General features: G+C 40.0%; 2 long non-coding RNA genes and 1 pseudogene across 7 annotated transcripts in view; 1 reads left to right on the top strand and 2 right to left on the bottom strand.

Annotated features, from left to right (window-relative positions):
* Nucleotides 1–25,860, top strand: part of LOC112436393 (uncharacterized) — a 305,941-nt gene that overhangs the window by 156,671 nt on the left and 123,410 nt on the right. The window lies entirely within an intron of this gene.
* LOC111500830 (uncharacterized) lies at nt 8,594–9,595 on the bottom strand (annotated as a pseudogene).
* LOC143413697 (uncharacterized) lies at nt 18,359–20,516 on the bottom strand. Its single transcript, XR_013094302.1, has 3 exons — nt 20,358–20,516; nt 19,350–19,442; nt 18,359–19,219 (listed from the first exon to the last, which is right to left on the bottom strand). It is a non-coding gene; the product is annotated as an uncharacterized LOC143413697 (long non-coding RNA).

Here is a 25,860-nt window from a genome sequence, read left to right as displayed (position 1 = left end):
AGGCCCCACATTCCAGACCCCAGTCGGACGGCCAACTCTTCCTCGGCTCTTTTTTAGGTGGGTAGCGCGATTGCCCCTGCGGCGGTCCTCCCTGGGCTCTCGTGCTCAGAGGGGCCTCTAGATGTCTGGGGCCTGGAGCTCCTCCACGCCTTGTTCATGTTCGGGGGGTCAGGGGTATGGCTCCCCACACCTACTATTAGACACATGGAGAAACCTTGTAAATACAAGCGTGCTCACACACGCATACACACAAGTTTTCACAGACACACACTGTCTGAGTTGGCTGCTGCCTCTAAACATATCAAGAATTATTAGCCCTGTATGCTGCTCAGTAAAATTGAATATTATTAACTGTTCCTTATGCATATGTTAGCTGTTAGTGTAATTTTCTTATTATGTTGTTTTCCTTTTGCTCGTTTTGTTTGTTTTACACACATTTTACAACTTCTGTCTACTTATTATATACTTCTTTTTAAAATTATGTGGATAAAGGTTACAGCTAGGATGAGGTTAGGGTTCAGGGCATAAAGTGAAATTGAAAAATGTAATGACATTATTTATCATATTTTTTATGATACTGTTCTGTTTACATAGAATAGAATAGAATAGAATAGAATAGAATAGAATAGAATAGAATAGCCTTTATTGTCATTGTACAGAGTACAACGAAATTGGAGTGCCACTCCCTTGGTGCAAGTTTCAATAATAAATATAAATGTAAAATATAAAAAGTACAAAAAAACAATCGTAAGTACTCAAACAGTAGTATGTACAATATATACAGGATAGCAGCATTAATATAATGACAGTATGAATAGCAGCATAATATAATGACAGTGACAGTATGGAATAGGTTAAATTGTTTTTGTGCTTATTTACTACGGTGATAGCTCTGAGAAAGAAGCTATCCCTGAATCTGTTTGTCCTGGTTTTATGTGACCTGTACGGTCGGCCTGACGGTAATAGTTCAAACAGTTGGTTGCTGGGGTGAGAGTGGTCCTTGATGATATTGCCAGCTCTGCTGAGGTACCGAGAGTTTGCAGTGACCTCCAGGCTGGGCAGAGAGCAGCCAGTGATCTTCTGGGCTGTTGATGACCCTCTGCAGTACTTTCCTGTCCGCAGCTGAGCACCCTGCATACCATGTTGTTATGCCGTACGTTAGGATGCTCTCTATGGTGGCTCTGTAAAATGTCACCAGCAGCCTCTCCTCCAGGTTGTTCCTCCTGAGCACTCTCAGAAAGTGGAGACACTGCTGGGCCTTTTTAACCACCGCTGTAGTATTTGCAGTCCAGGAGAGGTCATCAGATATCTGCACGCCCAGAAACCTCATGGAGTGTACCCTCTCCACACAACTCCCGTGAATGTAAAGTGGGGCCGGGTCTGCTCTGCCCTTCCTGAAGTCCAAGATAAGTTCTTTAGTTTTCGTGGTGTTCAGTTGGAGGTTGTTAACTGAACACCACTCAGTCTGTTGACCTCATCTCTGTAGTCCGACTCATCCCCCCTTGAGATGAGTCCAACCACTGTGGTGTCATCCGCGAACTTTATGATGGTGTTTGAGAGATGGGTAGGGGAGCAGTCGGATGTGTAGAGCGTAAACAGGAGGGGACTCAAAACACATCCTTGTGGAGACCCGGTGCTGAGTGTGATGGTGCTGGACCGGTGGGGGCCGAGTCTGACAGACTGTGGTCTATTTGTCAGGAAGTCCTTGATCCAGAGGCAGATGGGGGTGGAGAGTCCCAGGTGAGACAGTATCCTCCATACATATCCTCCATTTTAAGAAATACTATTCTCAATAAAATGATTTCGATCAAGAACTCACTTACAATGATGTTAGATTCAAACCCAAGTATAGTGCCACCAAAATGTGCATATGTCACCCAAATATTCCTCTCAGTAGTGGTTTATAAATCATTAAAAAAGAATGTATGATTTAATAGCAGTATATAAATCTCTTGGGTTGGCGTAATAAGCAAATGCTTCAGCCAATACTTTTTGATTAGCCTTGTCTCATGCTTTCTTGCTTTGTGGTAGATCTTTGTTCTGTCTTCACTGAGATATTTGAATGCTAATCAATAAAATCAAAATCAAATAAAACAGTCAGTATTTGAATGAAAAATAGTTAGTTTCTGAAGTGCTCAACCTGTACGTAACCAATATACAGTATGGGCCAAACAGTCATATCAAATATTCAGTTCAGTTCAATTCAGTTTTACAGTATTTATATAGCGCCAAATCACAACCACAGCCGCCTCAAAGCGCTTTTTATTGTAAAGCAGACTCTATAATAATACATACAGAGAAAACCCCAACCATCATCTGACCCCCTATGAACAAGCACTTTGGCAACAGTGGGAAGGACAAATTCCCTTTTAACAGGAAGAAACCTCCAGCAGAACCAGGCTCAGGGTCTCTTGTCTCTCCCCATCTGTCGTGACCGGATGGGGAGAGACAAGGAAGACAGGATAAAGACATGCTGTGGAAGAGAAATTCATAACAAGTATGATTCAATGGAGAGAGTTCTATTAACACATAGTGACTGAGAAAGGTGACTGAAGAAGAAATACTCAATGCATCATGGGAATCCCCTGGCAGCCTACACCTACTGCAGCATAACTAAGGGAGGATTCAGGGTCACCTGGTCCAGCCCTAACTATATACTTTAGCAAAAAGGAAAGTTTGAAGCTTAATCTTAAAAGTAGAGATAGTGTCTGTCTCCCGAATCCAAACTGGAAGCTGGTTCCACAGAAGAGGCGCCTGAAAACTGAAGGCTCTGCCTCCCATTCTACTTTTAAATACTCTAGGAACAACAAGTAAGCCTGCAGTGCAAGAGTGAAGTGCTCTAATAGGGTGATATGGTACTACAAGGTCATTAAGATAAGATGGGGCCTGATTATTTAAGACCTTTTATGTGAGGAGCGGGATTGTATGTGAGAAGCCAATGAAGAGAAGCCAATACAGGGGAAATAATGTTGTATGCTTTCCTATTCTTCTCAGCATGTGATCTGGCTGAACTTAACAATTACTTGTTGGAATAATGGTTTTTGGCAAAGGAAGTGCTAGCTTTACAGGGAGAGACTCAGTTAAATTTTTTCTCCACATGATATCTACAGGAAATACACTAGCAAAAATACACTCCATCTGTATTTGTCCTTCCCTTTAATCACCCACCACCTGCTCTCTCAGGATTCACCTGGAGGCCACCTCCTGAGTATGGCAGACAATAAGAGAATAACACATCAGTCTCCTGTGTTCTGCACAGCTTGTTAACGTTTTAACATTTATGGTTGTAGTAGTTTTCTTGCTGATATGATTAATCCAACTGGGAAGAAGAAAGAATTTGAGAAATTGATCTTGAATGCTGAGAGTGAAGTGAGAGGAACCTGCTCAAGTGGTTTTATTCCATCAGAGCCTGTGTCGAATGTGTAGCTGGGATATACTGCTGCAATGGAAGTGTGCCAACCTCATAATGTATGTCTGTTGAAAGGAAAGATTGATTTTTGGAAACTTCAGAACAGGGTTTTTATTCTACCTTTCAGCTCTGTTGTTTGGCAGAAGGATTCTACAAGTGTAACTCAAAGCCAAGATATATCCATTATGTGTTTGTAAAGGCTTACTGCCTTCCTTGATATGAAGTGCCATGAAAAACTTTCGAGACTTACTGTAAATCCATACTAGAATAAAGCTTAACTTGTCAAAGTCATCCTATCGATCGGTTAACCCCTTTCAGCACAGCTACTGTTTTTTGATTATTACTTGGAAGTCCTATTTTGATTTCATCATAGATTCAAAGTTATGCAGGAAAGTAAGCACCAACTTTTCCAAAGTTGAATTTTGTGTGGAGGATCTGTAGTTTTTAGTTTAAGAGTCAAGTTTAGTTTAAGTTCAAAGATGGTAAAGCAGGCTGGGAGTTTTTTAAAATTCAGTTTTTCTCTCAAGATCAGATTATCGCCACAGAGTTTTGGTGTATTATCCTGTGGCATGAGAAGAAAAACAGCAGAAACCTGAATGTGCCTTTTTGTATGAGTACACGGCCCCGCTAACCCTATTCCATGGAGTTTGTCCAACTCTCAAAAGTGCAAGAGAATTGCCAGCAAAGTGTCAAAATGTAAATTCAAGTTCTATTTTTGTGCTTTCATGGACATAAATTGTCATGTTTTTATGACAGTAAAATACAATGGATTTTACTATATTTTGTGTCTGCTGCAAGTATCTAGTGCTAAGAAAGTGTGTGTTCCATGTGTGCCTGTGGTGAGTGTCAGTCAACACAATAAAGAGATCACAATTACAGACATTAATGGCAACAGAAAAGTGTTGCAGTAACAACTATCTGCGAGTGATACCCAAAACATTCCACATCATATTTTATATCATCTAGATTGTTTTACCAGAGTTATACAAGGTATAAAGGACCCCTAACCAAGCTGTTATCCCTAAACTTAACCAAGTCTCTGGTGTGACGACTTGTTTTTAAAAAAGGAAAACATCAATTCTGTTTACACAAACATGAATCAGAAGTAGAGATTTTCAGGACTGAACACAAATTTAACTGATTAGAAGTTATGACTATTTCAATAGCTGCCGTGAGATTGTGTTGGAATACCCAATGCGCTTACAGTGACAAGAGAAAAAAAATCTTAAAGCAGAGACGTTAACGAACATTTTTCTTGTAAAACAAAGGGGGCCTAGCGAAAAAAGTTTGGGAACCGCTGGACTGCACTATTAAGCATGAGATGCTCGATATTATACACTAATGAGGCAAAACATCATGGCCTGTCAAGAATGATTTGCACGGTGGCACAGTGGTTAGGACTACTGCCTCACAGCAAGGAGATGTCTGGTTTAAACCCCCTGGACATTTGGCAGTTCTGTGTGAGCTTTCACCCACAACAAAAAGACTTCTCATGTTATTTGATATCGACACCTATACCCAGTTTACAATACAGAGTGTGTGGTTTTCTGTCTCCCTCTGTTAGACCTTTTACTGCCAACCTGTCCACTCTGTTGTCTACCTGCAACCCACACTGTTAGACTTTTCATCGCCACTTTGTGGTAACATACTGGCGTCACTGTTGCCAGCGTCATACCGTGACGCCGTGTTACGGTAGCTTACCGTTCTGCAGGATGATACCGTGTTTTGCTGGTGTGGTATAATACTCTTGGACAAATTATGGTAATGTACCGTGGCCTTTTTTATGGTATCTCACTGGCGACAGTGACGCCAGTGAGATACCGTTATGTCGTTATGTCGTAAATTACGTCAACAAAGTAACATCATACTGTGATTAAGAAATTGGTATACTACCGTTTATTCACGGTATGTCACTGTAAGCCCGCTGCAAGATAATAAACTGCAATATATTAACCAGTAACTTACCGTTATCACGCATCATCAGTACCAAAAATCTTCATCTCTGCTAGAGGACACCGCTCCCAACAGGCGGTCATTTACTGTTTAACAGGTCGTAATTGACCGTAATTTCAGTTAACAGTAACATACTGTAAGATACTCGAGGGTTCCAAAAAAAATTGGATGGATAGCTAGATAGACACACACAAAATATAATTCATGTGGTTGACACCACTTTATTTCAGTTCTGATTTTTCCCTGCTGAAATACACATTTCCAAAATCAAAAACTGAAAAGAACTGAAAACATATTTTCATCGAGGAAGCACTTGTTTTTACTAAACCATGTAATCCATTATTTTCTCTGATGGTTGTACAAACAATAACGATATTATGTCATATCCATATCATGGCAGACAACATATGCTCAAGGTGTTGGGTTTTCTTATTCATATTTTGTAGGGTCTTAAACCTACAATGTGAAGTGTCTTGGCATTCATTTTGTTGGCACCATACAAATTAACTGATTTGTAATGAATATAATATCAAGCCCCACACGTCTGCCTTTATATACACTTTGTCCAAAATACTGGCTCACACCACCAAATCAATGCACAAAACAGGGTCCACAAGGACATGGATGAGGGTGTGTGGTGTGAAGTAACTTGACTGTCCTGCACTGAACCCTGATCTTGCTTTGTGGACTGAGTTCATTGATTTGTAGGGTGAGCCAATACATGTGACAATTAAAGTGTAAGTAGCTGAAATAATTTTTAACAAACGGGTAAAAGAAGGAAAAAAAATCAATGAGATGGTCAATTTGGTAAAGTAAATCCGTTGGGCATCTTTCTTTGCCTTTAGACAACAATTCTGATGGCAAAAGAGCCAAACGGGACAGGCTAAAAAAAAAAAAAAAATCAAAACTGTTGCACTCAAAAAAGATGGCAAGAGAGCTTGTCTTCATTGTTGTTCGTCTTCTGTAAATGTCCAGAAAGCATGGGCCATGGATCATCTGTGGAGACACAAGTAACAACACATTGGTCACTTAAATTCACTAAAAATGGCAAAAACAGTTACCTAATTTGAAGTTCTCCACTCAAATTCAGTAAGCCGCTGGAGGAAAGTTGTGACATGAGGGTTAATGTGAACAACCTTTCGCTTCACAGTGGCCAGTGTTGGGAAGGTTACTTTTAAAATGTATTCCATTACAGAAAACAGAATACATGCCCCAAAATGTATTCTGTAACGTATTCCGTTACGTTACTCAATGACAGTAACGTATTCTGAATACTTTGGATTACTTAATATATTATTATTACTATTACTGAAGGTCCGCGACTCCGAACTGTAGTAAAGGGACCTCTGGCTAATACGGCGGGGTCCCTGTCGGCTTGTTGTGTGGGTCAACTTTTCTTGCGAGAGACAGAGAGAGGCGTTGAAAGACTGCTCCAACGGAACTATTGTTTTCGGAGGAAAACACGAACACGGTGTACAGTCGAGTCCTAATAGCTTACTTACAACTGGGCTCGTCAGGCACTCTTCTTGGCTGAAGTGGTTATTATTATATTTACATGCTTCCAGCTCCCGTTTTTGCTCGATGACAACTTGTACCTTTCCAATCCCCCTTTTCTCCCTCCTCGCGCTCACAGACCCATAACGTCCATTCTCCCTGCAACACAGTCCTGACCCGCGACAAAACGAAACAGGAAAGTACCGCAGTGTAATCCATTTATTTCAACAAAGTAACTGTATTCTGAATACCACCTTTTTAAACGGTAACTGTAACGGAATACAGTTACTCATATTTTGTATTTTAAATACGTAATGGCGGTACATGTATTCCGTTACTCCCCAACACTGACAGTGGTCCCAGTCTTTCTGCTTGTCCCAACCTTGGAGGTACATTTTGTTCCCTCTTCAGGGTTTATCCTTAAAGAAAACCTTAAAACATGCCATAATAAATAGTAACATACAGTAACATTGAGTTGTGATTTGAAATAATGAGTTACTTAGGGATAATTTATTCATCATCTATCACTATTAGCTAACTGTTCAAACATACCTCTGAATTAGTTCCAATGTTTCAGGAGTATCGGAACAGTTGAGACAGATTTTTTCTAAACACTGGGTCTCTGTGGCTTTTAAACCCCAAAACACGCTGCGCCAAAAATTGGTCCACCCCAAGGATCGGGTCCCCCGACACAAACAGAGTAACATAGTGTACACTGTTAAGTGCCAGGAGGATTGCCAGGATTTATACATCAGGGAAACCAAACAACCAGAAGAGCCACCTCGTCAGGCCAGGACTCTGCAGTCTATTTACACCTACAGGCTAGTGGACACTCTTTCAAGGATGAGAAAGTACACATCCTGGACAGGGAAGAACGCTGGTTTGAGCGTGGAGTCAAGGAGGCCATTTACGTGAAAAGGGAAAGACCATCTCTGAATCGAGGAGGGGGCCTAAGGGTACATCTTTCGCCATCTTACAATGCTGTGATTGCAGCCATTCCCCAACTTTCTGTGAATGGTACTCATGGCCATTGATCAGTGGTCTTTGATCAGTGGGTTTTGGTCAGTGGTTGTTGATCAATGGTCATGAGAATTTGCATAATTATGATTAAGGAACTGACCTCACAGCCCATTGTTCCTTCAGTGGGCTGGTTTCATTCATTATGCAAATGTACTGTTTATAAGATTGGGGAAACCTGCAGTCAGCTGAGACTGAAGAAGTCACTTGGATGAGTGACGAAACGTTTCTCCCAGAAAACGCTACGTCCAGATGAACAGAATCAACTTTTGGAGATTTATTTTCCTGGATGATTGAGAATGCATCAAGACATATTAATGGCCTTATGTAAATAAGTCCGTTTTAACATATTATAATTGTACATAATTGGGAATTATTGTGCACATTAAACACACCTAACAAAGAATCAGCCCAATTAAATTACCGGAGATGAATCAACTGTATGGTTATTTTGGAGTTTATAGTTTGTGCTGCTGTTAAACTTTACAGTATTGACTTCAGTATTTTTGCTGTTGGTGTTGCTAGACTACCATTTTGATCAGTAATATGTAATGTGAAATTTGATATTTTTACTTTGCTGGATTCACTGAGACACATGTCCAACAACCTTGGTTTATAAAGGAAATTACAGAAATTTGAGCTAACAAAACAGAGACTGGATACCCGTGTCCACAAAAAGCTCCTGTGCCAAACAGAAATTTTAATATGGTCTAATCAGCTCTATTTCACGAATGACTTCTTACCAAGCATAATCAGCCTTGGGGTGCTTGGCAGGTTGATCTCTGCTTCAAGGGACATCCTGGTAGATGTTTCCTGCCAGAAAGAGGACCAAGACATTTTATGTAACAAAAAATACAAAAAACAAAACAGGACAGCAAGCAACAGCATTAAACATAGAGCTGTATGAAAAAAGCTTACATCTGCTAAGACAAAGAGGGAGTCTTCCTTGTAATACTTCATCATGAGAAGTATGGCTGCTGTGCCAACCTTGTTGTTGGTCAAAACTCCCTCACTTTCTATCTACTGGATGAGTGTCCTTATACCAAGGTTCCATTTGAGCTTCTGGCTAGAGAAATAGTTAATAATCCTTCTGCCTTTGGTTATGAGGGCCTGACCTAAGCGCTCACTGATATCGATGCCTGTGAGTTTGTAAAAGTGGTTCGAAAGACCTTTCCAAGTAAACAAGAATGGCCACTGCTCCTGAATTTCAGCTACTGAAAGTGAGGGACAACTGTTGATAAGCTGCCGCTGAGAAATATATGTGAGGCACATGAAGTCATCCACATCAGGTCTCTCCACAGCTCCAGGTCCTTCTAAATTAAATATTGTTAACAGGATGTGTTTCTTTTCCTCCAAAGAAGCTTGTGTTTCCCCCTAAGGAAGTTCAACTGGCTGCCAATTTATACAACCATAGCTATCAACAAGGCATCTAACTTTTTTAGGTGAGGTTGCATTACTGCTGGGATTACAGTCTTCCTCATTCCTGGTTCTCTTTGTTTGACGAAGTCTATGTGTTGTATTATCTTGATTAACATGTTCAACTCTAGATTTGATGCTTCTTAGTAGTGAATAATGTCCACAACCCAGTCTTTCTCCCTTTTCAGTAAAATCTGCAAATGTTTGAGGGTATCTGTTTACAATGATCTTAGCAACCTCTTCACTGGACGCACGTTTAGGGTTTCTGCAGTTAACTTGCATGGCCTCCACAACAATTCTAACCATACTTCTCCTTTCCTCTGGATGACCTCTGTCTCCTCTTGTGATTGCATGCGACAGTTGGAGTGGAAATCTTTCACAAGCTCCAGAGTAATGGCGTCATTCAAATTCTTTGGTCTGCCATCTAAAAAAAGAGAGAGAGAGAGAGAGAGATCAATGGAAAAGCAACTTCATATGGCTATTTCAACAAATATGTCCTCACTAAAAGATGAACACTGCGATTAGGATTGAGTACTAACAGAAAGGCAGTTTTGGGGACCTTGTCTGAAGCTGAAAATCAATCCCAGGACTGCAAAAGAACTACAAACTCAAGGTCTTGCATTGAAAAGTTGAAAAATACATAGTAAAATACAGTATATTTTACAGTTTGTCATAATTTCCACCCTTAGTCCTACCATTACCAATGAAAGGTTAATGGTGTTAGATTCAGTGTCTACTTTTGCTTCGTGCATTGCACAGCTGCAAAGATCCTGAAATTCCTCTATGATGCTCTGTATAGTGCTGGCTGGCAAGAGCATTTTAGCCTGCATTTTTAAATGACACAAAGTCAACTCTCTTCTAATAGATTAACTGTGTCCTGTCCTTGTATTATGGCAAATCCCCCAATTTCTTGTTGCCTTGACTGCTGAACTGTCTACTTATGTTTTTGAGAAATATGGCTGGAAAATGATGTTCGGACACTGAAGTATTTAGAGCAACCTTCAAATGGACCCCCCCCCCCATCTTTGATATGAAATCTGATAGGGGCACAAAGAGCTGTGAAGTTTTGTAGAGCATACCCACATCCAGGAACTTGACAGCTGAGGTCACCAGTGAACTTATAAAACTCCTCCTCGGTGGTCTCCCTTCTTGTTCTGTGATTCCTTGGCATATGTGAATGAAGGCAGAAAATGTTCTGAAAGTGGCAGGGCAGTTCTCAGTTCCACAAGAAAGCCTATAGTTAGCTACATGTTTGTGGTTTTTAACATGCAAGCTGAACAATATAAATTTCCGTTCTAAATTTTGTGGCACTGAAGCCACAACATTTACTGTTGATTTTGCAGTACTAAGCTATGGAAATTACTGCAAAGGCTAACAGTGCACACTGCTTTTCCATCTAAAAAAAAACTTAAAATGAAATGAAAAAACAAAACAAAAAAGTTTTTGTTCCATGGAAAAACAGATTCAGAGCATTCAGAGATTCAAAACAAAGATTCAGAGCAGCAACCTATTTTCCGGGACTCTCATAACAATTCCTACAACTATTCCTACTCAGGGAAAAGAGGGCAGAAGTCAGTCATCAACAGATTATTGTCTTGGTCTAATAAATGGGAATATACTCTAACAGCACCTATTTATTCATTATCTATTTGGTATGTTCTGGTTTTTACTGTGTTCAAACCATCTCCAGCAAAGTAATGATGCTTCAGAAACTTTGGGCTGTTTGATTTGACTTTGTATCCCAGCATTTTCAATTTAGTCTCTTTGTTGGAGAATCAGCTCTTATATAATTGGGCTATTCCCCTGGGGAATCTAATAATTTCCAGTTTTACATCTGGAAAGGTCAATTTATATTTTTAGATTAGAATACACTAGCCACTTTATTGTCATTCAGAACATACACCAGTTAGTGCACATCAGAACCAGATTTCCACTCTCCTTGCCATTGGATTGTACAGTATAAATTATTAAAAAATCTAAATCTAAAGATATATATGGATTTAGTGAAAATAGGATATTTACATGTAAGAATAGAAGACAAAGTTGTGACTCTAACTGTAAATAGTATTACCAAAGAATGCATACTGTTTGGGCGAGTTTGATTGCTGCACACTGTTGGCTGATTTGCACGCAAGCACAACAGTGACAAACTGAATAATGGACATGTCCTTGACTGCCAGTTAATTAAAGTGGTAGCAGTTCTTAGATGCGGCCCTACATTGCACGGTTTACTGTGATTTTTTAACTTTGGATCCACTATGGGGAAATTGCTGACCTTAAAATGAAAATCAGAAAGTCTTCTCTCCTGGTTTCTGTGCTAATCTGATTAGCAATTGCTGTGACTCTTTTCTTCACAACAGTTTTATTGATATGTTAGACTGAGAATTTGACTAGCCGTTCATGTCAGTGACAGTGCAGTATATGCAAATATAATATGACGTTGTCAATAATCTTTAAGCAACCTACTCGTTAGCTCCACTTTGTTTGATGACTAGAACTGGTGCTAGCATTGGGCACCTTCAAGTCTGTTACTGAGACAAATGTCAAGTAGTGCAAACAAGAATATGACTTACTGGCTTCAGGTAGATCCATCCATCCATCCATCTTCATCCGCTTATCCGAGGTCGGGTCGCGGGGGTAGCAGCCTAAGCAAAGAGGTCCAGACCTCCCTCTCCCCAGCCACCTCCTCCAGCTTGTCCGGGGGAATACCAAGGCGTTCCCAGGCCAGCCGAGAGATATAATCTCTCCAGCGTGTCCTGGGTCTGCCCCGGGGCCTCCTCCCGGTGGGACATGCCTGGAACACCTCGCCCAGGAGGCGCCCAGGGGGCATCCTTGCCAGATGCCCGAACCACCTCAGCTGGCTCCTTTCGATGTGGAGCAGCAGCTGCTCTACTCTAAGCCCCTCCCGGATGGCCGAACTTCTCACCCTATCTCTAAGGGAGAGGCCAGCCACCCTTCGGAGGAAGCTCATTTCCGCCGCTTGTATCCGCGATCTCGTTCTTTCGGTCACTACCCACAGCTCGTGGCCATAGGTGAGGGTAGGGACGTAGATCGACCGGTAAATTGAGAGCTTCGCTTTTACACTCAGCTCCCTCTTCACCACGACTGACCGGTGCAGCGTCCGCATTACTGCAGCCGCAGCCCCAATCCGTCTGTCGATCTCCAGCTCCCTTCTCCCATCACTCGCGAACAAGACCCCGAGATACTTGAACTCCTCCACTTGGGGCAGGAACTCATCCCCGACCCGGAGTGGGCACTCCACCCTTTTCCGGCTGAGAACCATGGCCTCAGATTTGGAGGTGCTGATCCTCATTCCCGCTGCGTTACACTCGGCTGCGAACCGCTCCAGTGCGAGCTGGAGGCCCTCACCCGATGAAGCCAACAGAACCACATCATCCGCAAAAATCAGAGATGAGATTCTGAGGCCACCAAAGCGAAAGCCCTCCGCCACTTTGCTGCGCCTAGAAATCCTGTCCATAAAAATTATGAACTTCAGGTAGATCAAGTATAATAATTAACTATACTATAAAAAACTATGATAAATAAACTAGAAAACTAAAATATAGTAACTAATTGAGAAATTGATATGTAATGGACAACCAAGATGCTAGACTGTAAACATAATACAATGTAATATTCAATTCATTGTCATGCAATTTTCTAACAGCAAATAATTTTTTCAAACCCCAATAGTAGGACTGAAAGCATCTTCTTATGTGAAACAGCTAGCATCTACAAATGAAAAACAGTGCTGTTGTTCAGCTTACATAAGAGAAAAAGGATTCTGTGAACGCAGCACACCAAATGCACATTACCAGGAAGTCATTAAGAAGTTAAAAGGGGTCCAAGTTGAGAAGTCAGAGGTCAGAAAGCAATGACCCACCTTTCTGTTTGTGGATTTACACAACTGAATTCAACAAGATTTCAACAGAGATTTCTTGAGTTCACCTGGCTGATTTCCATCTTTTACAGTGACAGTACACTGTCAATGCTGTCTCTTTTCTCGATGGTATAAAGGTGGTATGAAGGTAGAATTTAGTCAATGAATCTAAGCATCGTCAGCTAAAAATATGAATATCTGCTACACCTGATCTAACCTAACTCTGACCACGAACACCACAGACACTGTGCACCAGTCACACACGCTTTTAATCCATCTCGGTACAGCAAGCTACCCTGTTCATCCTGCACTAACCTGCAGAGGATTTTCATGCGGCCTTTAAATAACACTCAGTCTATTTCAGTTTGATTTGCAGCATGTTTCACAATATGAAAAAAACATAATGTCACATAAACAGACCCAAAATTGGATTTAAAAACATGAGGACTGAAGTACCGCAATCGAAATTACTGACACTTGCAGTCATTCCAGTGTTGTGGCAAAACCAACAGTTCTTAAAATGTATCATATGGACAAACTTTGAAGCCAAGGAGCCAAGGTGTGAAAATGGGTGTGGGTCACAATCAGCCAAGGTTTCGAAAACACTGTGAAACCTAGCCCCACCCTATCATGTGATTCATTGAGGTCAAATGGGAAGGGATCTCAAAACTAGATTATAAATGGCAGGCAGTTGATTTTGTAAGCCATCGCCTCTGTTCAAAGATTGTGGTGGACATAGATGGCTTCTTTCACTCCTCTTTCAAATCTCTCCTGCCATTAGCTCTCCTGACCGGCTTGGTGACTACAAAGCCCAACATGGAAGCCATAAGCACTAGGAGGTACTTTTCCCATTTTTTCCCCTTGATCCTATGAGTTCAGCCACATCTATACATACCCAAGGAATAGTGCTTTTTATTGTGAAGTCATAAACTCACTATCCTCCTTATTCTCTATTGTATAGACCATATGCCTTCCATTCTTCTTGGAGGTATCACCGACTTCCTTTGGGTATCTCATCTTACTTCTCAATCCTGAAAAAGACTGTCTTTCTTTGTTGTACAAAACAATCCACTTTGTCATTTCTGTCCCAGTGGCCCCTTCCTTGACATTGGCTCTCTGTTGTAGGACTTGTAGAACTTTCAGCTTCATGCTTAGTCACATCTCAGCAATTTTCTTTCACAAATCTTTGGAAGGAAAATTGATTTGAAGGAGCTAAAAGCCAAATAGTGGCTCACAAATGGTGAGATCTTCTTTGAGTGCCTGTGTGCAGTAGTTGCTGTCTGTTATTATTGTGACCTTTTTCTCTCCTGTTTTTCCAACACCAGCACCCCTTTCAACACTGCTGCACTGACATCTACACTTCTCCATCCTGGGAGGGAGAAGTGCAGTGCCACTTCACTTAATAAGCACACTTATAAGGTCCAGAAACATCATATAGAAATAATCAGCAATAATATTAAAAAAAATCTGAGCATCAAGTGAAGCATATTTATTGTGTAATTGTACGTTAACAAGAACAACAACTCTCATGCACAGAACGTGTGACTCAAATAGACCACTACAATGTGCTAAAAGCATGACCCACCAGCGCTACAAGGTGCCCTAGCTATTCAACGACTGGGGAGTGTGGTTCTAAAAGCCCTGAGCAATAAAAAAGAAAAATTTTGAGGATAAGACTGACATCTGCACCAATGTTATGCATCACCAGTTCTTCTGATTAATCGATACTGAAAATTACTTCCCGAGCAATTTAACTGTGTGATAATGCAATGAATTATGGAATCAAGTGTAATTTGCTTTCTGTATTGTATTATATCAAACTGATATGGCAATTATTTTATTATACATTTTCATGTAGATTATTTATGCAATATCAGGGGTAGATTGTGACATTAATACTGTACAGGTTTTAAACATGAACAATATTTGAACCTTGTCTCTGCAGTGAATTCTCTTTGGTCTTTCTCTTTTCCACCTGTATGGCACCAGCATAGAGAACAACCTTTGTCCAATATACCCACACTCTGCACATGTTCAAACAATTGCAGCCTCGCCTCTCTAACTTTGCTACAAACCACTTTTTGATTTCCAAAACCACCCTACTAACTATCATCCAATGCTGCCTTGTCTCTAAACATGTCTTTCCTCCTCCTCTTCCCTATTTTTTTTTTTTTTTTTGGTCAACAGTAGTAGAGTTTTCACCAGCAACATGTTGTCAACAGCACCAGAGGTGATAGCTGATAACCTAGCTTCTGACTGATACAGTATGGACATGATACATATGTCATTCTTGATAACTTCCATGTTTATTCCCCAAGGTTCCTGACACCACATTAAAGCGTTCTACCTGAACGTTTGGCTTCAGAAGCCTTCAGTAATAATACCTGGTTTCATTCCCTCTGTGCTGAGGGAAAAGAGAAAAAAAAATCCCAGTAGCTCCAGGTAGCAACAGCTAAAATCGAAATTTAATCAAGGTAATCTGACCCTCTCCACGTCATCAGCCATAATGTATTCCTGTCTCATGTGATTGAATAGAGGGCCCCTGTAGATATGGCAAGCCATTTCATTCTCGCCGCACTAGCCAACATGGTCCCTAAACTATTTCAAAATGTCAAAAACAACAGTTGAAAAAGAAGTGAAGTAAAGACTAATTAGACTACTGGCATTGTGCTTTTGTTGTGCCTCAGTGTGAAAACTGTAAGAAGAAAAAAAAGTCCAAAGTAATAAGAGGAATTCAAATAGGACAATTAAAATGTTGCTGCTTACTGCCCCAAAATCAATCCATTAAGTGATAAAGAAACTGCTTATTTGGAAAGGTTGTTGCTCTAACACACTGCACTAAAGTCTGTTTGCAGGAATTGTTTTTCTATAAATTCTACAAGTATAACGGCCTTCGGTATGTTGCAACAATTCCTATTTATTTATGTGTTTATTTAAGTGTCTCTAAGTGATTGTGCATTCTTGAACAAGCTAACTCAAACTTAGTTGTACTTATGGTCCTCAGTAAATCATGTCTACAGTTTATCTATCCTCAAATTATTTGTGATGTGGTAAATGATTTTGTAAAAACCCAAACAAGGCAGGTTTTCTTTTTAAATGATACAACACTAACTGTCACGGCAGAGTAGCCGGTGTTTTTATGGAGCACACTCATTTACAGACACAGGAGAGATAAACTGAGATTTAAACAAAAAGTGAGCCTTTATTATGGCTGATTTGCTTTTCTTAATAAAAGAAAGTGCAACCTTCTCATGGAACCAGGCCTTGCAGTTTGGCATCAGTTATAGCATTAGTTCACTCAGTCACATCTCAGTCACATCAACTGTCAGTGCACGATTGGTCTTCCAGTCTGCATCTGAGACCTTTGGATAGTGATGTGCGATACCACTGATTTCGTTTCCGATCCGATACTAAGTACTTTTCAGGGTGGTATCGACGATACTGATCCGATACCGATACTTTATACAAAAAAACGTATTTTATTTATTGTATTTCAAATTATAGCGTCATAATGATTACAGGACATCAGATTACTTGTTCTTATCACTTAATAATGCAGAGTTCATCATATGGAAATTTAAAAAAACTGAAGTTGTGCTATTTGAACACGTTGCCTGCCTGTAGCACTAAAGGACTCTGTGAGAGACGTGTGTCTCGCACTCTAAGAAATAAAATGTTGTATTTACTTCACCCAGTTATGTCAACCGGTTCCACACAACTGGGTTAGTGAAATATAAAATGTATGATACATTTAATTTGAACAAGAAATTTTAAGTACATCTGATAAGATTTGGATAATTAAATGCAAATCAAAAGAATCATGTTGTATTAGCTGAATATCATAATGTTTATATAACTAACCTTGTTGATTTAAATTGAGAAGACTAAATAAAACCTACTCAACCAAAACAAGCTGTACTTACTTTGAGAAATAACATGTTGTATTTACTCCACCCAGTTATGTCAACCGGTTCCACACAACTGGGTTAGTGAAATATAAAATGTATGATATATTTAATTTGAACAACAAATTTTAAGTAAATCTGATAAATCTACTCACCCAAAACACACGCTACTGAAACTATAGGATTAAATCACTTTAACAGAATTGCAACTTACTCTATTTAAGTTTGTAAATTAAATAAATCGAACACAAGTTTATTCAGTTAACCTAACTTTAATAACACTTTGTGTAAAACTTGTTGAAGCACACTTTGAGCAATTCAAATGCTTCTAGATCTTTTTCCCCAAACAATCTTTACATATATTCAAGTGCATTTTAGGTGCAGGAAGACAAGATACAGAATGTCATGTTAAACTGAAATGATTAAAACTGGAAAGTGTTGTGATTCCAACATTTTTAACATTAACATGACTTAATTTAAACTTGAGGGACCAGACAAAGAGCGATTCATAAGACCCTTATGAAAAGGACACCGAGGGAACAGTTTACCCTGCCCGGGATAGGGTTACCGGGGCCCCGCCCTGGAGCCAGGCCTGGGGAGGGTGCCCGAGGGCGAGCGTCTGGTGGCCGGGCCTTAGTCCATGGGGTCCGGCCGGGCACTACCCGAAGAGGAGACATGGGCCCATCCTCCCGCATTTTTGCAGATGATGTGGTTCTGTTGGCTTCATCGAGTGAAGGCCTCCAGCTCGCACTGGAACGGTTCGCAGCCGAGTGTGAAGCAGCGGGAATGAGGATCAGCACCTCCAAATCTGAGGCCATGGTTCTCAGCCGGAAAAGGGTGGAGTGCCCACTCCGGGTCGAGGATGAGTTCCTGCCCCAAGTGGAGGAGTTCAAGTATCTCGGGGTCTTGTTCGCGAGTGATGGGAGAAGGGAGCCGGAGATCGACAGACGGATTGGGGCTGCAGCTGCAGTAATGCGGACGCTGCACCGGTCCGTCGTGGTGAAGAGGGAGCTGAGTGTAAAAGCGAAGCTCTCAATTTACCGGTCGATCTACGTCCCTACCCTCACCTATGGCCACGAGCTGTGGGTAGTGACCGAAAGAACGAGATCGCGGATACAAGCGGCAGAAATGAGCTTCCTCCGAAGGGTGGCTGGCCTCTCCCTTAGAGATAGGGTGAGAAGTTCGGCCATCCAGGAGGGGCTCAGAGTAGAGCAGCTGCTGCTCCACATCGAAAGGAGCCAGTTGAGGTGGTTCAGGCATCTGACAAGGATGCCCCCTGGGCGCCTCCTGGGTGAGGTGTTCCAGGCATGTCCCACCGGGAGGAGGCCCCGGGGCAGACCCAGGACACGCTGGAGAGATTATATCTCTCGGCTGGCCTGGGAACGCCTTGGTATTCCCCCGGACAAGCTGGAGGAGGTGGCTGGGGAGAGGGAGGTCTGGGCCTCTTTGCTTAGGCTGCTGCCCCCGCGACCCGGCCCCGGACAAAGCGGATGAAGATGGATGGATGGATGGAATTTAAACTTGATTGGGCTACAATGAAAAGCCTACAATACAGCCCTGCAAACAGCAGGTAGAAATTACTTTTGTGTCATTTTTGTCCATATTTAGAAAAATAACCTTTGCTTCAAAACTTAAACTGAAGTCCAAAGTTAGGAGCAGTCTTTTTCAGTGTAGTTGGATGTTGGTAAAGGTTCAAGAACAAAGAACGCAGAAAAGTGAAAGGCCTTGCAGAAGTTCTTGTGGCAATTCAAACTGAACAGTTTATGAAGTGCAAGGAGAAGGGTTCGAGAACCTTAAAGTTCAGTGTCCTCTATAGTTCACTGCAGGCTGTTTCACTCAAGCAGTTTGTTTTTCAGAACCTGCACCTTCATGGATAGGTTGTTCCCATCCAACTCCATCAGCACCTTCTGAAGAAATTCAAATGTGTATTTCAGGTGCTTTGGGTAGCTCAGATTTAGACTATAGATTAGTCCAAGCAGGAGGGCACAACCCTTTGCCACATCACTAAGAGCTTGCAGCACAGTGCATCCTTCTATGATGACACCAATGTCCTCAGGTGTATCTGCAGAGTTTGCTCTCATGTCTGACAACATAGACTCCCAAAGTCAGCTGCTCCGTTTCTCTGCTTGCACCAAGATCCACATCCTTTAAATAAAAATTAAAAAAAGTTAAGTTAATTGCGTACATATACATATGGACAAGTAAGTCCACCTTCCATTTCCAATCCCAAATTTAAAAAAGGAAAATAACTGATCGTTTTCCTTTTTTAACTTACCAAGAATTCCTTGAACAGGTCATCTGGCTTTTCATTTAAGTAGACACAGACAGCTTTCAGAATGCATTCCCGTCGAACATCAACGCTGGGATTCTGGTGGAGATAAGAACTCAATATGAGAGAAGTTTCCTATTTTGGTTCCTTTCAACCTCTTTACAAAACAAAGTCAAAAATATTAACACATAGCAGATATGTGATTAAGCAATGTTTCATAACTCACATCAGTGATGTGTAGTGAGGTTCATGATTGGTAAGGCACTGACTCCTCTGTGTCAGATTAACAAATATATGAACCCAAAAATCGAAGCTTTTCAATTTTGACATTACGTGAAAGCTTTCATTTTTGCTTTAATCAATTGTAGATTGTTCAACAATATATTTAATAATTGTGCCCCTAAAAATATTAAAATTAAATAGAAGATTAGAACTGGGCAATATGGACTTAAAATCCTATCATGACATTTTGTGGATAACAATAAGTCTGTGAAGGTTCACAGTCATCCAGGTCATCGTAGTCTAAGGAGCTTGGAAAGAAAAGTGAAGCTTCTTCAGTGAAGATTTCTGACACTAAACCAGAAATCAACATGGAGTCGAATTCTTTCAAACAATGTAGCAACTTAATTGATGCACATTTCTAAAATACACTATACATTCATTTCATTCTTCAAACTACAGGATCGCTGGCGCTCCCAGTGGTCATTACTGATGTCAGGGAGCAGGTGCGGTAGATGTTGGGAGTAATTTTAAAACTGTCGGTCTTAGTAGGCAAGTCTCATCTTAACAAGAATCGCAAAAGATTTTGGAAAATTACACCGAAGCAGGTTCAACAATATTTGTTAAATGTTTTCATACTTCTAACATGTGAGAGAGGTATACAAGCTAAAGTGTTAAAAAATTTGCCAGGCATCATTTGTTTAAAGAAAATGCAAAAGTATTCCCGAAAGTGTCAGATGTGTATCAGTTAGTATACATTAATCAAATTTGTCATCCTTAAATTGTTGTACTTACCAAATAATCCTCAGATGGCGATGGATTCTATCCAGGATGCTAAGCATATGCAAGTCTCAGTTGAAAATGGCGGATGATCAAACTTCCACACTGCACATGTGCAAACTCAGAAGTACGGAGAGCCTATTAGGACAATCCTCTTTAAATTAAAGTGCTCTTCATTTTAAATGAACTTTTTACGTTGGATTTAATTTACTGCATTTTGTTGTATTGAAATATTATGTTGTTAATTAAATTCAAAACAACATACTTGTGTTTAAAGTTAAAAATCAATTGGTGGCATCAGTTTTAACATGAAGCATTTACATAATGCTACCAACATCAGTGTGTCATTTCACCTGTCCCTCTCCTCCTCTTCAGTTCATCTCAACATACGCGCCTCATATTCTGTGATATGATTTACTCTGAGGTGTTTGACAAGGTTAGTGATGTTGCCACAACCAAACATGCCAACCCTCCCGATTTTTCTGGGAGAATCCCGGAGCCACCATTCTCCCGAATTTCCACCTGGACAACAAAATTGAAAAACCATATTGCAGAATTCATAGCGCGGCCGAGCCAATTCCAGTTTCCAACAATGGCGGCAGCTACTTAGTTTTAATATTACTCTTATTTCTCTTTCTGGGTCCAAAAAACCCCCAACTTTTAACATGTTTTCAGGTGAGAATGTAGCTGTGTAAACTTCAATTATCTGAGCCGATCGACACATCGTCTTCAAACCCCCGCAGGCTTTCACTACTCGGGTTAAACATGATATATAAGTCACTTTGATAACTTAAAAATGTTATTGTTTGGCTTTTTCAGTGTTTTGTTTGTTCGTGAGTAAATTGGTTTGGCTGAGATTAAAGTTATTAGATTAGATTAAATTAAATTTAACTTTATTAATCCCTCGGGTGGGTTCAAACAGAAAACTAATTAAAGAAAGTGTGAGACGGTCGAGAGTTTACGCCAGCGCCCGGTTATATTTTAGATAGCAAGGAGCAGACGGCTGAGTTTCACTCCACCGAGGGAACTCATGACGTACTACTTTACTAGTAGTACTACCGGCTTTCTTTAGACCGCGAAGGGCAGGTCCTCAGGTGGAAGCAGCCTCTGAATTTGGACACCCCCGCTGTTTCGGTGACATTTAACGTATTTTATCCGATAAATAAACCCTGTAAAATGTGCCCTTTTGATTGTCTCCCTAATTCTGAGGTCTCAAGGTTGGGAAAGTATAGCCACAACACCTCACTCTTGGAGCACTTTTTTGCTACATGTATTGCAAACCATGTCTCAGCTGTTTGTGGAGGTAAAATATGTCCGCACAATTAGGCTCAGCCATTGTTGTGAGTGCGCGCGCCAAGGGGCTGCGAGCCATTTATACAGCCATATTTTGCACATGACTATGAAAGGCGGAAGAGGAAGTAGTTCCTTTGAATGTAGACAATCCGAATGTTATAGTTTCTTTCCACTGTGTTGCTGTTAATGATAAACTACAAATTAACCCTAAATTACTAAAAATATCTATATTTTAATGTGAGAATCGATTCTAGAACATAAATGACTGGTATCGGAGGAATCGATATTTCAGGATCGATCTGCACATCACTACCTTTGGAATATCCTTGCCTTTCCTCTCACAAAACAGTGAAATTTCTGCTCTCAAGTTCCATACTCAGGTAGCTCTGTAAACGCACCTTAATGTAGTCCCTTTCATTAAACACATTATTGCCAGCTCCTCTATAATCTTAAACTCTTTTGTACATGTAAAAAAATGAGTAGCTGGACTGTGTGGCAGCCATTATAGCTCTCATCCAGAGCCAAGGAGAAAAAGTCATTATTCCACTTTGTTTTTAACTGAAGATCCAAATTCCCAATAATATTTCATAATAATATTCTCAAAACATCTTGTTAGATAGTGGGTCACATTCTCAAATGATAATTTTTTTTCTTAGAGCATATTAACACGACAGAGCCCACCAAACATTCCTCATCAGAGAATGATTAACTGTTTTATTTTGTTGGGGTTTTTTTGTGATTTTTGTGGGGCATCACAAAGGTCTTGACTGCCCCATCCCTAGATGTGTATCATCAGTCAAGTTCTTGTATTTCTTCTTTTTTTAGTTTCATAATTAAGATTGAAATTCCAAACCTTAAAGATACCAATCTGCTCTCCATCTTAAAAAAATGGTAAGATTCTGGCAGCTGGGGCGCCAAAATACTACTGTAAAATAACAGAAAATAACTTCCTCATAAAAATACGGTTATTTCCAGTAATGACAATACAGTTTGTTGCACTAATTTTACATGGGATCTTGCCTTTTCAAGTGATTTTAAACATTAAATTAGGAACATGTTAATGTGATTAAACAATGAAATTATATATAAATAGAAAAAAAAACATTCTAAAAAAACAGTAAGATTCCGGCAGCTGGGGCGCCAAAATACTACCGTAAAATAACAGAAAATAACTGTCTCATGAAAATACAGCTATTTTCAGTAATGAAAATTGAGTTTGTTGTGCTAATTATATATGGGATTCCTTATTCCTCATTTTTCCATTGTTATACCTCTCTGACCTGTCTTCCCCATGTGATGTTTTGTGTAATGTATATATGGTCGGAGGGTAAGATGGCGCCGCCATTGCGTGCAATAGGTCGGCAGCCTTATGAAATTTCCTCTTGTGGGACTAATAAAGGTATATCAAATCAAATCAAATCCATAGCATTACATTTGAATTCAACAGTTCAATCTTTCAAATAACGGACAGATATTTGTGAAATCATGATACATTTGTGAATGTATTTTAACAATCTACATATGCATATGTACAGACAGATACATTTAATAATCATGAAAATTACGTTTTATTGCATTACAGTGATTTAATGTTAATTTACATTTGAAATGTGAAATCACAGTCTATTTACGTAACTTTAATGATATTCTAGAAGAACAGAACAAAACTGTAACAAAACTGTAAAATGCACAGTAAAATACGTTTATATCCTGCAAACTGACTTCCAGTGAACTTTAGAATTAATTGCAGAAACCGTCTTCTTGTTTACAAAGCCCTAAGCAGTCTGGCACCTTAATATAATTCTGACATGCTTGTCAGTTACACGCCAGTCAGGTCATCCAGGTGGTCTGTATGTACTGGCCTTTTAAAAATACCAAAAGTCAACTAAAACTGATAAAGCAGCTATTTGCCTTTAAGGTCTTGTGTGTTTAAGCAATTGCCCAGGTGGACAGAGATGTAAAAACCCAGTGTTATCATTAAAAAGCTAACTTTCAACCTTAATATTTAGCATATCACTTACCCAGCTAGGGCACAATCTGTGTTTACAGTCCTTGAAAACTCTGAGAGGATTCATGTGACTGTAGGCTAAGGATTAAGCAAACATCTAGCAAGGCAAAAAGAATCTAAGATAATAACTAAATACTGATTTTAAATAGGCACTCGCTTCTTCAACTTGAATTCAGTCAGTCATTTATATAGTTTTGCCCATTGGGCATTCTAGATAGCAAATATGGACAGATTGCTTGTTGCACAGAGAAGTAAAATGACTAGTCTTTGAATACATGAACATGTTTTGTCTTTTCTAGGAGTTTTGCATCTGTTGAGTATATTCAAGCATCTGTGGACTTGACGCATTTGCTACAAATACAGCGGAGCCTTGAAATGTCTTGTACAGTTAGAGTTCACGTTTAATAGACAGTTGGTCCCTGTTGAAATCCCTGTTGAGGGGTTTTTATTTATACATTTGTACTTATAGTACATGTACTATGTATTTATATTGCATGACTATTCTCTGAAGGCATATTTGAGACACATGAAACCACCAAAAGCAACAGTTGAACTGATCAACTGTTGAGTTTTGGTGCAGAGTATATTGATAGATCGCCTATGTCTTTACTAATGCATTTACTGAATGAGTCATAATTTTGTGTGTTAGCCTGGTTGTATGCCAGGCTGTGGTACTGCTTACATTTGTTTTAAAACAATCAATTGACATGAATAATTAGACTGTAGAAGTAATATGTGTTTCATCTCATTACTGCATATATATGAGATATAGCACTATTAAACCCATGTATGTCATCTAGAGATGTATTCGTATGTTATTCCGGCAAGAGGTAATCCCAGCTGTGCACTGGAACTTGAAGAAAAGGCTACACTGTTAGACTTTTCATCGCCACTTTACGGTAACACTGTTGCCAGCGTCATACTGTGACGCCGTGTTACGGTAGCTTACTGTTCTGCAGGATGATACCGTTTTTGCTGGTATGGTATAATACTCTTGGACAAATTATGGTAACGCACCGTAGCCTTTTTTACGGTATCTCACTGGCGACAATGACGCCAGTAAGATACCGTTATGTCGTTATATCGTAAATTACGTCAACAAAGTAACATCATACTGTGATTAAGAAATTGGTATACTGCAATATATTAACCAGTAACTTACCGTTATCACGCATCATCAGTACCAAAAATATTCATCTCTGCTAGAGGATACCGTGTCCCAACAGGCGGTCATTTACTGTTTAACAGGTCGTAATTGACCGTAATTTCAGTTAACAGTAACATACTGTAAGAGACTGGAGGGTTCCAAAAAAATTGGATGGCTAGATGGATGCATGGATGGATGGATAGATAGACACACACACACAAAATATAATTCATGTGCTTGACACCACTTTATTTCAGTTCTGATTTTTCCCTGCTGAAATACACATTTCCAAAATCAAAAACTGAAAAGAACTGAAAACATATTTTCATTGAGGAAGCACTTGTTTTTACTAAACCATGTAATCCATTATTTTCTCAGATGGTTGTACAAACAATAATGATATTATGTCATATCCATATCATGGCAGACAACATATGCTCAAGTGTTGGGTTTTCTTAGTTATATTTTGTAGGGTCCTAAACCTACTGTGTGAAGTGCCTTGGCATTCATTTTGTTGGCACCATATAAATAAACTGAATTGTAAGGAATATAATATCAAGCCCCACACGTCTGCCTTTATATACACTTTGTCCAAAATACTGGCTCACACCACCAAATCAATGCACAACACAGGGTCCACAAGGACACGGATGAGGGTGTGTGGTGTGAAGGAACTGAACCCTGATCTTGCTTTGTGGACTGAGTTCATTGATTTGTAGGGTGAGCCAATACATGTGACAATTAAAGTGTAAGTAACTGAAATAATTTTTAACTAACGGGTAAAAGAAGGAAAAAAAATCAAAACTGTTGCACTCAAAAAACCTATTGGACAGAGACAGCATCTTGCAAGATGGCAAGAGAGCTTGTCTTCATTGTTGAAAGTTTATTTCAAAGGAGCTTGCAAAGAAAAGCGTCTGGACTTCTTTAAGTTGCTTCAAAGGAGCTGCTTGCATATACACATATGTAAACACACACTTGCAACACAGTTGGCTTTGGTCTGGCCTCATTGTAGCCCCTAGTAACTGTGAGTCATGTCGGAAAGCCAGGCAGAACTGTCTTTATACAAGCCA

Source organism: Maylandia zebra, linkage group LG2, assembly GCF_041146795.1.
Source record: "Maylandia zebra isolate NMK-2024a linkage group LG2, Mzebra_GT3a, whole genome shotgun sequence".
Classification (NCBI taxonomy): domain Eukaryota; kingdom Metazoa; phylum Chordata; class Actinopteri; order Cichliformes; family Cichlidae; genus Maylandia; species Maylandia zebra.
The sequence above is the reverse complement of the archived record's forward strand: the minus strand, read 5'-3'. Positions and strand labels throughout refer to the sequence as shown.